Genomic DNA, 15015 nt, shown 5'->3' with positions numbered 1-15015 from the left:
CACCCTGACTCCTTTCGGAGGCCCAGCATTGCTCTGTTCCAGGTTGCAGCACATTTAGTGCTGTGCTCGGTGTCCGGGAGGAGGTGGAGCAGGGTAGAGCTGGTCACTGGAAGGGGTACATGCTGTTGCTGGACCAGGCAAAAGCGCTTGATCGGGTTAATCACGAGTACCTCTGGTTTGTCCTTCTGAGATATGGCCTGCCGGAGGGGTTGTTGATTGGCTTAAAACCTTGTACGGTGGGGCAGAGAATTTCCTGCTTATGAACGGTTGGATTGGCAGCTCTTTTGAGGTTGGATCTGGTGTTCGCCAGGGTTGTCGCTTGAGCCGGCTGCTGTACGTGTTCGCGATTGACCCACTTCTTAGGAGGGTGGAGTGTGGACCGTTGGCCGGGATTGGGATGGACCAGGCAGCACCGGAAGCCACTCTGAGGGTGGTGGCGTATGCCGATGATGTCACTGTTTTTGTTTCCTCTCACGAGGAGGCAGGGTGACTGATGTCAGAGGTAGATCACTACTCGGAGGCATCCGGGTCCGAGATCAACCGGGATAAGTGTGAGTGTCTCTGACTGGGAGGAGGAGATCCTGGTTTTGATCTTCCAGACACCCTTCCAGGACCCAACGTCTCAGCAAAAGTCCTTGGCATCGAATTTGGCCAGGGGGCTTACCTCATACAAAATTGGGACAACAGGCTAGAGATTGCCACTCAGAAGGTGAACCAATGGAAGGGTTCCTTGTGGATACCTTCATTAAAATCAATATTGCAAACCTCTGGAAAGAGAGGGCTGCTCCATGGGTATTCTCCTGTAGGGGATGGTTTCAGCCTTTCTTCCAGGAATGGGAGACAGGAGGGCAAGTGAAGGATCTTCGCACACCGCATGGACATCTTCCGGCTTACGCTACCTTGGTTCTGAAGGTAATTCGCCGGTGGGGTCTGGGAATGTGGGAGATCAGGACTCTGCCAAGGAAACTCCTTGACATTAGGGTTCTGTGAACGCATTTTCAGATGCCTCTGGTGCTCAGAGATTGCCCAAGTCGGGATCTTGTGGTGGGTTTGCATCTTTTGAATTTTATCAGGATCCCCTCAAAGTTTTGGGACTTGGCTTGGCACTGCTTCCATGGGAAACTGTGTGTGAGGGACAATCTGAAGTGTAGGAGCTCTGAGGACAGGAACTGTCCTCGGGAGCACTGTGGTATCTTACTGGAAAGCATGGACCATTTCCTGCTTCATTGTCCCTTCAACACAGAGGTGTACAACAGGGTGGGCTCCATTGGCTGGTGTCGGATGGCCGGTCTCTCCTATGCGGAATGGGCCTATGGAGCATTCGGAGACCTTGGTGGCCGGAACCGCTGCACTTTATTTCTAGTTAGCCCAGTGGTTAGGCATCACACGTGGAACGCACGGTGCATAGTATCGACGCAACGGAAAATCCTCCCAGTGGACGATGTGTTTAGGACCATACTCTGTGACCTGGTGAAGGTGCGCTCTCTGGAGTATGAGAGACTGGGCACACGTAGGGCCGCTCTCCTCTGGAGGGGCTTTTGTTTTAGTGTGCCCTAGTCTGGTCATCTCCTTTCCTGGTGGTGGGCTGCTGCTGACACTGTAAATTTTTGTTTTGTGATCAGTATACAGTGATGTAGGGCTGCAGGCGCCGAACTTGGGCTTTGTGATTTGTAGGTATTGTTGCTTGTTTCTGTATATATTGTATTTAGGGATATAGATTTGGGTGTAGGTGTTAGATTAGGTGGTGGGAAAAGGGGGGAGGTGGGTTTATCTTGTGGGACTATGGGACACTGGGGTGTTTGGGGAAACACTGGCACTGCCTGATCTGGCCTATGGACGTTGGACATGAACTGAGGGATGAGACGCAGGACCAGCTCTCAGGTCAGTGTGAGGGTTGGGAATGGTGGGTGTGAGTGTGGGGTGTTTAGTTTAGTCTTGTATATATTTGTATAGTTTGGTTATTTTATATATATTGTGAGGTAGCGCTGTCATTCCGGTAGGGGATACTCGCTTGGCAGACAATAAATCACGTCCGGCACAGGTTTTCCATAAAACCAAAACAGTCCATGCGGTTTATTCAGCATCATAAACCATCACAGCAACAGAAAACAGCATAGAATCAGCATAGCGTCCATTACAGAGTTTCCCTCTGTTATCCTGTAGTCATATAAGTTATGCAGTGTTCAATGCGCAGGCTTCCTAGCCCCAAGTTATCTCACCCTGTCAGAGTTTCCTCATGCTGTTTCACCATGCTGCACATGTTCATTACCTCCAGGGAACTAACAGGCACATGTGCCATTACTCACAGCCACTTCACAGGCTGTTAGCCAGGAAGCCCCATCTCAGCGGGACCTTCCACACTGGACCAACCGGGTCCCAGCATTCACCACATGTGACCTACCCTGTCCACCTGATACAGTCCGTAACCACGCCCACCGGGTCACATGGCTATGACCTCATCACAGGTCCTTGAACCATTCACACACTTTTATCACAACGTTCTCAAACACACCCCCTGGGTGGGTTTGTAGGTAACTGGGCGTGCAGTTCTCCCCAGCTACCTGGAGACTTATCCCTGATACATTGAAACAACACCTCAGCAATATCATTGCTGATCAACACACATGCATAAGTCTCCATCTCAAGGCCACCCACCTTGAGATACATAATGGTCACTCATCCTCTCTCTTGGGACATCCCCACAGCGCCCCGTAGCGGACACTGTGGTTACTACACTACAATATATATTTATATATAAAAAAAAAAGTTTATGTATTTATTTATGTTGGCCTTTGCTTATTTTATTGTTTGTTATTAGTTTGTTTGGTGACCGTACCGGAAGGTGTAAGTTATTAATTATTATTCTGTATATATGTATAATATGTGTGAGAGGAGAGAATGAGCAGCTGGACCAGTGTTCAGTATACGGATTATTTTCTGGCTGATATTCTTGTTATGTTTCTGTTATTATTATGTTTTTCATTTTTATAATAAAAGATCTACAGGATGGAGCTCAGGATCAGTACAGGATAAGTAATGTATTGTATGTACACAGTGACTGCACCTGGAGAATGGTGAGTGCAGCTGTGGAGTACAATATAGGATGTAACTCAGGATCAGTACAGGATAAGTAGTGTAATGTATGTACACAGTGACTCCACCAGCAGAATAGTGAGTGCAGCTCTGGAGTATAATACAGGATGTAACTCAGGATCAGTACAGGATAAGTAATGTAATGTATGTACACAGTGACTGCACCAGCAGAATAGTGAGTGCAGCTCTGGGGTATAATACAGGATGTAACTCAGGATCAGTACAGGATAAGTAATGTAATGTATACACACAGTGACTGCACCAGCAGAATAGTGAGTGCAGCTCTGGAGTATAACACAGGTAACTCAAGATCAGTACAGGATAAGTAATGTAATGTATGTACACAGTGACTGCACCTGGAGAATAGTGAGTGCAGCTCTGGAGTACAATATAGGATGTAACTCAGGATCAGTACAGGATAAGTAGTGTAATGTAGGTACATAGTGACTGCACCAGCAGAATAGTGAGTGCAGTTCTGGAGTATAATACAGGATGTAACTCAGGATCAGTACAGGATAAGTAGTGTAATGTATGTACACAGTGACTGCACCTGGAGAATAGTGAGTGCAGCTCTGGAGTATAATACAGGATGTAACTCAGGATCAGTACAGGATAAGTAATGTAATGTATACACACAGTGACTGCACCAGCAGAATAGTGAGTGCAGCTCTGGAGTATAACACAGGTAACTCAAGATCAGTACAGGATAAGTAATGTAATGTATGTACACAGTGACTGCACCTGGAGAATAGTGAGTGCAGCTCTGGAGTACAATATAGGATGTAACTCAGGATCAGTACAGGATAAGTAGTGTAATGTAGGTACACAGTGACTGCACCAGCAGAATAGTGAGTGCAGCTCTGGAGTATAATACAGGATGTAACTCAGGATCAGTACAGGATAAGTAGTGTAATGTATGTACACAGTGACTGCACCTGGAGAATAGTGAGTGCAGCTCTGGAGTATAATACAGGATGTAACTCAGGATCAGTACAGGATAAGTAATGTAATGTATGTACACAGTGACTGCACCTGGAGAATAGTGAGTGCAGCTCTGGAGTACAATATAGGATGTAACTCAGGATCAGTACAGGATAAGTAGTGTAATGTATGTACACAGTGACTGCACCAACAGAATAGTGAGTGCAGCTCTGGAGTATAATACAGGATGTAACTCAGGATCAGTACAGGATAAGTAATGTAATGTATGTACACAGTGACTGCACCAGCAGAATAGTGAGTGCAGCTCTGGAGTATAATACAGGATGTAACTCAGGATCAGTACAGGATAAGTAGTGTAATGCATGTACACACTGTGACTCCACCAGCAGAATAGTGAGTGCAGCTCAGGAGTATAACACAGGTAACTCAGGATCAGTACAGGATAAGTAATGTAATGTATGTACACAGTGACTGCACCAGCAAAATAGTGAGTGCAGCTCTGGGGTATAATACAGGATGTAACTCAGGATCAGTACAGGATAAGTAATGTAATGTATGTACACAGTGACTGTGTAATAATACGGACGCCAGGGGGTAGCCTCATCAGCCGCTCTGGTACTCACTGTGCTGGCGGCTGCTTCATCCCTGGTACGTTGCTCACTTCTAGGGTTCAAAGACTGTAGGCAGAGGCCGGAATAACTTTAAACAGTTCAACTTTATTTTCCACAGGACACAGCACATCCAACACACCTTTAGAACTCTTGACACAGTACCAACAATACTTCTTCTACAGCAGCACCTAACTTATTCACCTACACCGGAGTGGACCACAAAATGACAACGGAACGAGTAGCCCGGTTAAAACAGCACTTCGTCCTCTCTTCTTGCGACCAACTTAAGCCCACAAAGGTACCCGTCTACTAGATCGTCCACCCCCTTTTGGTTATCCTGTCCGTGCACTAGGCTGATGGACCACTCGACTACAATATCATCTCTCACACTCTGGCTGTCATCTCCACAGGGACAGTTTTCAAAACAAGGACCCGTAGACGGTCATAGGCTCACCGTGGGAGCGTTGCAGGGTTTCCTACCCTGGGGGGGACGCGGAACAGTCCCAAGTGGTGCAACAGGCACTTAAAGGGGAACGGGCTATGGGAGTTCAGCGGTACTCATCTTGCGCTGTACCGTCACTTGCAGCCCGGGTCCCAGCATGGACCGAAGGGGACTCTGCAACTGCAGAGTCGCCGAATTAAGGACACGCATCAGGAGCAGAAGCACCTCCAGCTGCTTCTGCACGAGGATCCACTCCACTTCCAGAAGGACTCATCTTCCTAAGGGCACAAGATGACCGCTGCGGCATAGTAGCCGCAGGGGCAGTACACTTTGTAAAAGGAGACCCAGTCTCCCACCTGCAGGGCCCTTCCATGCTTAACGGAGATGTCATTCACATAAATTTTATTGCGGGTGCCCTCCTCCTGGATAAAGCCATAGCCCCGCTCCACGTTGGTGTATACCAGCTGGCCATAGGTACGTCGGACGGGCATTGCAGCTTCTCCCTTTTGGTGTAGGAGCGTCCAAATCTCCCGATCTGTGGCCTTTTTCCAGGCAATTATGTCCGTTATCCAGAAGGGCGGGTGCGCAGGCGGTGGAGGACTGGTGGTTTCAGGGGAGGCCTGACTGGAATGTGGGTGCTCCGTGGCTTCGGGGGACACCTGACGGGAGCGCGGGTGCTCGGTGAATCGTACCTTGGGCCTCGTGTCCCCGCAGTGGGACAGTGTTGGGGCTACGTGGTCCACCACCGGCTGAGGCTGAGATGCACTCACCTCCTTTACTTCTGCGACTCTGCTTAGGCCGGCCCTCAACTCCTCGCCTTCCGCGCTTACCATATGGCCTAGGTACTGCTCCTTGTGTTTCAAAAGGTGGCATTTGGACAGCTTTACTTTCAAGCCAAAGTTGGACAAGGCTTCGAACACCTTGGCCCGGTGCTTCAAGTGATCTTCATAGGCTTTGGAGAAGACGATGATGTCATCCAGGTGGAGCAGAACGGTTTCAAAGTTTTTATTTCCTAGGTAGCATTCCATTAACCAATGAAATGTCTCTGGTGCACTGTTGAGCCCGAACGGCATGTAGATAAACTCGCAGAGACCCATTGGTGTCATAAATGCTGTCCTCTCTGTCTGCTTCTGCCAGAGGAACCTGCCAATACCCACTGGTGAGATCCAAAGTTGGGAATTAGTTAGTGGTTCTCACTGCAGCTAATGATTCCTTAATTCTAGGTAGCGGGTAGGTGTGTAATTGTGTTACTCCGCCTGTAGTCAACACACATTCTCATGATACCATCTTTCCTTTTAACAAGGACTAATAGAGCTGCCCAGGGCTACAACTATGTCTGATTACCCCAGCCTCCTTCATCTCCCTTAACATTTCCTTGGCACGTTGATAGTGTGCTGAGGGTACAGGCCGGTACCTCTCTTTAATGGGCAGATGATATCCAGTGGGGATATGGTGTTGGACTCCTTTTGCCTGTGGTCCACTGCTTAACGCGACCAGATGACACAGAGACGAGACGGAGGCAGATTTCAGTTGCAACAGGTCCGAGTTTATTGGCCGTCCTCCTGACGACAGTAGCCATACACCGCAGCACCTTTACAGCTCTCCGTATTCAGGCCCGGGTACCAGCACCTTCCTTCTGTCATAGTGACGTTCCTCGCGGCTCTTTCACTGGGGCTGCCCTAAGCCTATCTACCGCCAGCGCTTCACCAGTCCGAGGTCGTCGTCAATTTGGTACCCCCGGGGCCTCATCTGTTCTGTGGTTCTTCGTGTCGAGGTCACCCCCCTGACTGTCTTTTCTCCTCAGTCCCCTGGCCGAGCTCTCCACCACTGTTCATTCTCCTTCACTGTCTCTTCTCCTGAGCTCCTCCCAGGACTGGAACCCTCTCCTGTCCTATTTATCTCCCTCCTCGGGAAATCCCCTCCTGGGTTCCTGTCTCCCTGCCCCCCATGACTAAGCGGTTTCTAAAGCCATAAGCTGCTGTCAAGTCCTGTACTCACGCTCCCCCTGCCATCTTGTGGTCAAACTTAGGTACTGCACTCCTATTCCATTTTCCCCCAGCTGTTTCCCTTCTATTATTATAAACATCCATCTACAGTGCACCCAGCATCCCCTCTTCCTACAGACAAGTCCATCTGTCAGGTCACTGTCACGGGGCAGTAAAGGGGAAAATGATGATGAGGAACCGGGGCCCCCTGAACTTCCACTCAGGCTAAGGGGGTGCCCTGTCTTTCCTTAACTTGGGGGTACACTTAATGGTAGTGAGGCCCAAGTCCCTGACCTGTCCCTGTCTCCTGTTTAGCCCTGAGCTAAACCCCCAACCCCCTCCCCAGGGGGTGAGACAGGGAAAAAATTGTACAACACAAAAACCCAAAGGAAAGATAACAGACAGGGTAAAATAAAATAGAACTTAGCTTGCTCTGCTGCAATGCTCCTGGACAGCAGAGTAGCCACTTGACAACAGCAAAACTGAAGCACCACAGAACTCAGCTCCTGAACTCCAGCTTGGTTGGTCTCCCAAGAGCAAGTGTATAACCAACAGTGATTTCCAGCATCTGAACTCCTTTTATAGGAAGGAGGGGGAGAAGTCACCACCTGCATAACTAATCACATGCAGTTTCCCTGCAGTAACCTCGGCAGCCACCCGGGGAATTTACATCAGCAGACCAACTACAGTTGTAGTAAACCCCAGAGGCCACTGGGGGCAAAAACTCATATTTAACACCTGATGGACGAAAAGAGAAAAATGTTTAAATGTGAGGAAATCCAGACCTGACACAGATCCAAGAAATGCATCGTGACAGTCACCTTCCCTACACTTGCCCAAAGTCTGGAGGATGCTTGCTGAAGACCCGCTCATACTCTCGAGCCACCCGGTAAGCCCTATGATTTTGGTGCTAAGAGGTGGAGTCAGTGCCTATGTAAGGGGGAGAGTCCCGGAAAAAGGGCACGCCGTGTGTCCGGGCCGGAACTAGGGGGGGCTGTCACCCAAGTTCCCAGGAGATACGTTCCCGGGGGAAAGAATAGCAGGCCAGGACCGACAGTCGCTCAGGAAACGTAGGGGAGGGACAAAGAGAGGGGGCGGGGCGACTATAAAATGAGCAGTGGAGACCAGCGGAGGGGACTCAGCGGGGAGAGAGATGTGGGAGACAAGAGACTGGAGGGAAGAGTCTAAGTGGCGTCCCAGAGCAAGAGTGAGTCAGCGCTTTCGAGACAAGGGAGATAGAGGCTCACCTGACCAGGGGAGAGGACGGTGCCAAGCAGAACGAGGAGGATACCCGCGGCTGCCACTGCCCCGCTCCATACCGCGACTGCGGCCTGTACAGCGAGACCCGCGGCCACCACTGCCCCACTCCATACCGCGGCTGCAACCTGTACAGTGAGACTTGCAGCCGCCACTGCCCCACTCCGTACCGCGGTTGCCGCCTGTACAGCGAGACCCACAGCAGCCACTGCCCCGCTCCATATCGCGGCTGCGGCCTGTACGCCCAGACCCAGGGCTGACTCTGCCTCACCGCCTGACGAGGCAACCCCGGTGCAAGGGACCTGGCCTGGGGCCTGTATCATTCCCCCAGCACCTGGGCGAGGGAACACCCGAAGCCTGCGACAACTCTACTTTGGCTGGACTCAGCGGCTGAGACGCTGATCAGACATCTCCCGGACTACAACTCTGCAGGACATCAGAGATCGATAAGTGACATTTCGTTTGCGTTTATAGTTAGTCCAAGGACCCGTAGCCAGCCATAGCTTGGCCATATAGTTACCATCTCTAGCTACTATTTAGCATCGTGTTACTTGTGTATTTGTGTCTGGAGTTTAACTTGCTCTGTCTCCGGCTCGTCACTGATTCCTGCGTACCTGTGAGTACCACACCTACGTGTAGCTGCTGACACCAATCCTCCAGCTACCCCTCAGAACCATTGTCCTCCACCTGGTCGGATGGAAGCAAGGGCTCTGCTGCCTCTATTGCATTGTTACTGACAGTGAACAGCTTAGCAAGGGTGGCATACCAGGGTAAATGAACCTCTTTCTCCCCATAGTTCAGGATGCGTATTGGTACTTGCAGACATCAACTACCCCCCTGGCTGTCAGGATAGTGAGCCTACTATCAGAGTACACTGGTTCTACCAGGGCCTGGTAATCTTGGCCCCTGAGGCCTATTTCTGCCCGACATCAAATTAACATTTCACTCCTTGGGGGTACTGCAATGGGGAATGGATCACTCACTCTGACACAGACGACTTCTCCACCAGACAGCTCTACCTGTTGTCTCTGCATCAGTGCTCTGATCTCCTTTTGCAGGACCCACTGCTGATTGGAATTGGCAGTCTCGGCTACCTGTTGCAACAAAACAATAACTTCTCCAAGACAATTTTCTATTACTTTAGTGCCTAGAGTAATCATCGAATTGCATTCTGGTTTGTCAATATCAACTATAATCAAACCTTGCGACTGCAATTCTACTCTGCCAATCTTAATGGTCACCTCTTTATACCCCACCTGAGGCAAGGGCTGACCATTGCTAGCAAAGATCATAAGGTATTCATCTGGGTTGCGAGTAATGTCTGAATCATTCCAGTACCGCTTAAAGAGGACATATGGCATCGTTGTTACCTGGGAGCTGGTGTCCAGGAAGGCTTTCATTGGGAAGCCATCAATCTCGACGGGCAGGACTGGCCTTCCTCCCGCATACTTGTTTCGCCAACTGTGGAGGCCAGGACGTCTTACTCCTGGGAGTTAGCCCTCTGCCCCGGGGGTTGCTCGCTTAAATTACAGGATCTTGTGATGTGTCCCACCTTGTTGCAGCGGCGACAGATGGGTTGTCCGTCCTTGTCGTAGCGGTCGTTGTCTCTCCCTCTGGTCGGTGGTATTCTCTGTCGTCGCCACTGGAGGCCAGCTGAATCTTCTTCTTTGGGGCCTCTTCCATGGACTGCACAGTTTTAGTTAGTGCAGCCACACTTTTGGTCAGCTCGTGGACCTGGAAATGTAGGTCTGCAGAAGAGTCATTACCTTTGGTTGGTGTGTCGGCCTCAACGGGGATCCTTTTGATATGTAATTGCTGGGTGCCTAGAGGGCACTGTGCCACTAGAATTTGATTCACGCAGCACCTGGATGGCCCTATCCTTAAAGTGCACAAAGTCCAGGTCAGGATTTTGTAGGGCCATTATGTGCAGCTGTGTCCTTTTAGTGTTAGTCAGAAGTCCCTCAATAAACTGCTCAGTTAGCAATCTATCCTCATCTTGCACGCTGTCTGGGTCAACCTGCTTTACAGCCCATAGTGCCTCCTGTAGGTTAAGGGCATAGTCCCGTATACTGTCCTGCACCCTTTGTTTACACCCAAAGAATCTCATTTTTATATCTGCTGCAGGGCGGGTGTCAAAGGTGTCAACATTGTCTTTCAGCCTGGCCAAGATTTGCTTGACAGTTTTTTTTATCAGTGTCCAATCAGGACTTTACTTCCTTCTTGGTCGCACCAGTTAACTGGCCAAAGAGGATGCTGACCTTTTGACTCTCAGATAAGGGGTACACTTCAAACAAACTACATAGTCTCTCCTTGAATTCGCTCATGGTGTGTGACTCCCCCAAGTACTGCGGTAACCATGCCATTCCTGGTATGTATGGCATTATAGAGGCTGTAGCTGTGGCCGCCACTGGAACTGGTGGCACTATGGGAGCTGCGGCTGTCGCTGGATCTGGCTGCATCAGGGGGGCTGCGACCACTGCTGAATCTGGCTGCATCACGGGGGCTGCGGCCGCCACTGAATCTCCACCTGGATTGGACATTTTCCAGGGAGAGTACAGAGCATGGAAGTGAGGTGCAGAGCTCTGTCTGCTTGTAGTAGCAGGGACATAGCAGGAGGTGCATCAGCTGAGAGGCTGGACAGTGATGGCTGCACGGCAGCAGGCGAGCGATCAGGCCACAATACTGTGGTGCGTTCTTCAGTGGGAGGGGGGAGCGGCCCAGTGTCGGGGGCAGCTCCGTTAGCCTCGGCGCCCCTGAATACTGTTGCTGCTTATCACTTAGTTGAGAGGCGGTAGCAGTGTGAGGGGGTTACCGGGGCTGGGAGTTCTGGTCTTCCCAAAGTCCTACTCTGTGTTGGCCCCGCTGGTCAGCAAGATCCTGATATAAAGGATCAGCTGCACCTCACAGCGGCAAAAGATCAGCGGCGCCTGGTATCAACAGTGAAGCAAAGGAAAATATCAACTAATGATGCGGAGTGCACACGTAAGTCCAGGGGTCAGGTCGCCTCCAGTTCTGTGGAGGAGACTGAGCACCTTGTGCTTGATGATGAGGTCAAAATGTCACCCCCTGTTGTCACTGATTCAGCAGGAGTGAATGTGGTGGGAGGTATGGATGAGGAAAATTCTTTATCTAGTGGTGTAGTTGCTGGTTTGGTGGAGGGAGAGGGGGTTATGGAGGTGGGTAATAGTGATACTGTTGGTATTGATGTGGTCACTGGTCCAGTTGCCCCGCCGGTGGTGGCAGAACCCATCAGGAGTTATGCCACTGGCACCTCCGGGGGGAAGTAGAGCGTCGTCCTCGTCTCTGGGCTCTGGGGACGGCATGTTGCAGCGGCGTCTCCTGGAGGCTCTAAAGAAGGGGGACAGATCACTAATGGTAGAGGGTTGAAAGGTTGATCTATCCTGGATAGAGAGGCATGGCCTCGGGGCCTTCCGAGAGCAAATAGGGGGGGAATGCAGTGTGGTCCCTCCCAACAGCCGAGCCGGGTAGTGTGCGTAGGAATGTGGTCCGTCTTCAGTGGAAGGGCAGTGATGTATTTCCTCCAAGGTGTAAGGTTGCAGAGCTCCTGCTGAGAATGGGCTTCAAGGCAATTGACATCTATGCCTTGATACATCCCTATTCCACACCTGAGTTTGATGTCAGCTTTGTTCGGCTAGAGAGGCTTGAGCTCTTCTGGTCGACTTATGATTTGGCAAAAAATGAGCCTGGCTGGCGAGACTTTGCTCTTCAGGCGGTGTCTCACCAAAACCAGGTCAAGAAAGTGACTGTGATGACTTGTAACACGTCGCCTTCTTGTTATGACAACATGACGTGGCTTGGCCGATATGGAGAGGTGGAGGAGATGCCAAAGAGATGGACATTTATGGTAAAACTTAAGCGTTCAGGTGGTACGGTTGCCCACATTACATCATCTGCCTTTCTGGGTAGGGATCGTATCCAGGTGTTCTAACAGGGGCAATCGAAGCTATGTCACAGGTGCGGCGACCCCACACACGTCAGTGCAAACTGCACTGTGTAGAAATATGTATTGTATGGGGATATTGGCCATCTTCCTGCATCTTGTGTGGAGATTAGGTGCCACCTGTGTGGTGACTTAGGTCACCCATTCAGCCGTTGTCCTCGCTCCTTTTCTAATGCAGTTGTGACCCCCGTGGGAGAAAGCCGTGAGGCTGATTCTGCTGGGGAAGGGACTAGCAGGGGTGAGGGAGCTGTGAGGCCAAGGAGGAAAACCAATAAAAAGTTGCTTGCCCAGCTGAGGCATCTAGACAAGCGCAGACAGGAGAGGGAGCTGGGCGAGCCCTGGGCTACTGAGGTAGCCCCTGTCCTGGACACCAGTCTTGCTGCTGAGCCCCAGAGGGATGATGAGTTGGATGAGGAGGTCAGGAGGATCCACAGGGAGGAAAGAGCCACTGCCTCCGAATCCTCCCATTTTGAAAGTATGGATGAGGATAATAGGCAGTGGCTAGAGAACAAGTGTAAGCTCGGCACCAAAAAGAAGAGAAAGAAGGGAGATAAAACATCTTCTCTCACTCTGACCAAGTTACCTAAGGACCTCCCCTCTGGTTGGTCTTTCTAACCGGTTCCAAGCCCTTGAGAACATCTCTTCCCCTGAGGAGGAAGCTGAGGGTGAGGTTCCGGCTTCAGCGGGGCTTACAGGGGGTGTAAGGGAATGTAAGGTCCTTGGAAGGAGGGACTGGCCCAGAGTCCGGAGATGAGGACGATAAAAAGAAAAAACACGAGGGAATGGATACCTCCATGTCATTAAAGAAGGGGAAAGCTTCCTCCTCTGAGGCAGAGAATTATTGGAGTGGGAAAAAGAAAGCCATTTAACTCAATCACCAATGATGGCGGTACCCACTCCGTTGACGCTGGCGTCCATTAATGTCACCAACTGTAATGGTAATGTAAAATATCATGCATGATTTCTACGGAACATTCCAGAATCCTCCATTCCCTACACTCTCTAGAATGATTCATAGCAGCGCAGAGTCCGACGACCCCCCCGTTCTTGTCCCTGTGTGCAGCTCTGTTTCCTCTGGCAGCCTGTAACCTGAGACAGCTGCCACTCACCCCCTTGTTCATTCCCCACAGCTCACACACACGACCAGTGTAACCTGAATTACTAGTCCCTGCCTTCCCGCCTCCCAGCAGGGAGTCTCTTTGCCTCCAGCATGTGCAGACACTCTCATAGCATATAATGGGAATTTATTCATTTGGACGTAAAGCAATGTGAGATTGTGATTGAAAAATGAAACATACATATTTGGAACAAGCTGCGATTGAGCATCGCTTCAGCGCTTCTTGGTAGCCGCTAGCACTAACAGAATCCGAGAAATGGATTCCTCCTGACCAGAGGAGAACCGACAGCCTGTGTTTGGAGTCATTACAATGCTAATTTCAATATAAAATGACTGATAGGTCTGCCGTTACTTTACTCGGTTCTCAAGCCCTGTTATATAGCTGAGAAGGTTTCAGAACCAAAATTGCAACTTAGAGATAAGGGGAGGACCCCGGTAACTCAGCCCCTTTTATGATGTCATGACCCAGAACTATAGAGTACACTCACTCAGTCGGGAGGTCAGTCTACAGAGGGAACCTGAGATACACAGCCACACTGTCATGCATGGCGACGTGTGGCCCATTCCCTTCCCCCAGCCTGATTCGCCGGAATGATCTAAGTACCATGTGAGTGTTTTCTTTAACCCTGTTTTATTTTTAATTGCTTCTACATATTTTAATTGTCTCAGATTGTTACATCTTTTTTATACCTTGTAAACACTGCCCATCTTTTGGGAATAAACTTAAAAATTTATAAGTTCCGCCTTCTTGTTCTGTGACGAACTCATGTGCCTGTAAGCTAATTACGCTACTGATTTGGGTTTGCTTCAAACTTCTCTATTAATTTTACATATTAATCAGAGAAATCTGAACCTGGTGGCAGCGAAGTGTGTTCTGGCTAGGTGGGTAGCGCTGGTAGTGACTGAGCGGGTTTTATAAGCTGATTGTGTGGCTGTGGCCAAAGCATTTATAACTCCCTCACTGCAAGCGGGCCTAATAGCCATTGCACAACAAGTAGCTCACAGACGTGTTTAAAGCTAAGAGGGAGTGGAGACTCGGGCCCTCCTATTCGTATCTTGCAGCCGAGCCTTATAGCGAAGTGGTGGTCCTTTTTACCGCACCGGTGGAATGCCGACAGGTTATTGAGTGAGAAATGGGAAGGTGCCTGATCTTAGAAGTCCTCATGAAGGGACAAAAGCTCAGGCACATTAATATCTATGTCCCCTAATCTAAGTAAGACCGAAAGAGTCTCTTTATGAGGATCAAGCCCTACCTTTTTACAAGATGTCAGGTTGTCTTTGGAGGGGACTTCAATACTGTCACAAGGCCCCGAGATAGATGAGGTTCAAGAAACAAGCTGACTTATGATAGCATCGCCTTTAATAGTATAGCTAGTGAGGCTCGCCTGATGGATGTCCACATTCGGCACACCCCATGCCACGAGGGATTCACCTATCATTGAGGTAACTGTAGGTCCAGAATAGATAGGCTTTATTTATAGGATGAAGCTGTCTCTTCAGCAGTGTCTGTTGTTGAGGTAGAGTTCCACGACCACTGTTTAATTTTGTTTTCTCTGAATGTTACAGAGACCCTCCGGATGGGAAGAGGCTTTTGGAGGCTCAATTCG

Source organism: Dendrobates tinctorius, unplaced genomic scaffold (genome assembly GCF_039654945.1).
Source record: "Dendrobates tinctorius isolate UK_male_01 unplaced genomic scaffold, ASM3965494v1 ptg000014l, whole genome shotgun sequence".
NCBI lineage: Eukaryota > Metazoa > Chordata > Amphibia > Anura > Dendrobatidae > Dendrobates > Dendrobates tinctorius.
This window is presented reverse-complemented; position numbering follows the sequence as displayed.